The sequence below is a fragment of the Sinocyclocheilus anshuiensis genome, unplaced genomic scaffold (genome assembly GCF_001515605.1).
Source record: "Sinocyclocheilus anshuiensis isolate Anshui unplaced genomic scaffold, SAMN03320099.WGS_v1.1 scaffold1039, whole genome shotgun sequence".
Lineage (NCBI taxonomy): Eukaryota > Metazoa > Chordata > Actinopteri > Cypriniformes > Cyprinidae > Sinocyclocheilus > Sinocyclocheilus anshuiensis.
The window spans coordinates 166,274-167,715 of NW_015547675.1; the positions used below are offsets into that span (position 1 = coordinate 166,274).

The 1,442-nt window shown below is 40.0% G+C and overlaps 1 protein-coding gene across 2 annotated transcripts in view; it reads left to right on the forward strand.

Moving 5' to 3' along the window:
• Positions 1 to 1,442, forward strand: part of evpla (envoplakin a) — a 23,761-nt gene that overhangs the window by 10,446 nt on the left and 11,873 nt on the right. The gene's annotated exons all lie outside the window — the stretch shown is intronic.

Sequence of the window (1,442 nt, forward strand, 5' to 3'; positions counted from 1 at the left end):
TTGGCCTCGCTGTGTGTGCAGATGCTCTCACACCAACCTGCTGCCAATCCTAAGCAAGCTCTGCACTGGTGGTGACACGATTCCGTAGCTGACACCTCAGGAGGAGACGGTCCTGGCACTTGCTGGGCACTCTGGGACGTCCTGAAGACTTCTTCACTGCAGTCGAACCTCTCTCCTTGAAGTTATTGATGATCCGGTAAATGGTTCTTTCAGGTGCAATATTCTTTGTAGCAATTTCCTTGCATGTGAGGCTATTTTGATGCAAAGCGATGATGGCTGCACGTGTTTCTTTGGAAGAAATCATTGCTTTAAGCAGCAAACTTTACAAAACACAAAATTTATGTCACTGCCAAAACTTTTGGCCATGACTGTAGTAAAATGCTGTATTTCTAAACACATTAGCGAAGGGGTTGGTAACCTAAAATTGGCATATGGAGGGTAATTGCTGACATGAGCAAAATCGAGAGAGGTATATGTATTAAAGATAAAGTACATCTCTTCTGCATTTGCATACAAATTTACTTTTTTTAGGTAATCATTCCTCATAGTCACACAACCTGTTTTAAGTTAGGAGCTACAAATACTATTAAAATATGAGAATTAAGTTGCGCAAGTCAATGGAAGAGTGCAGCTCTGACAAACCATTAGTACTGCCACTACCCATATGAGCCACTGACAGCACGAGATCAAGCCAGCAGTGCCATGCTTTAAGTATCACACAAATTACTTCCTTTTTGCTTCAGTCACGCTGCACAATTGAATGGATGACAGCTTAAAGTTTTTGCTGTATTTGTTGCTCTTAGCTTTTGACACTTAATGTTTTGTAATTACTTTTGTACTCTTATCCTCATTGGTTCCTCTTGACAATGAGATTCCAATGCAATCTTTGTAATCTCTTTGTGGGCCTTGGGTTTAGCAATAAGATGCTGCTAAGAAAATCCCACTGAAACAGCAGATTAAAGGTGGAAATTATTTAACGTGTGTGTGTGTGTGTGTGTGTGTGTGTGTGTGTGTCTGTGACAGACTAACATGTAATAGGCCCGCAGCTCTTTAAAGTGTGCCGCCTTAATTCGGATTACAACCTAGAAGCTTGAACACACACTCAGGGCAGTGTTGTTTTCTTTATAGTCACACAGGCCTAACATTTACATTTTTGTTTGCCGATGGTGTCGGATGTATTAAGAAAATCTGCTGATCTGCTAACAAACGTGTAATGTCAGGGCTCGAAATTAACTTTTTTACTTGGTAGCACTGGTGCTCCCAACTTCAAAAAGTTAGGAGCACCAGCAAAAATGTAGGAGCACTCACCAAAAATTTAGGAGCACCACAACTACAAATTATATATTAACAGATTTTATCCTTACATTCTTAACTTTAATGCAGATTTTGTATTGGTTAATATTAGCTGTCAATCTATCAGTCACTGCTTTCTGATAACTCAC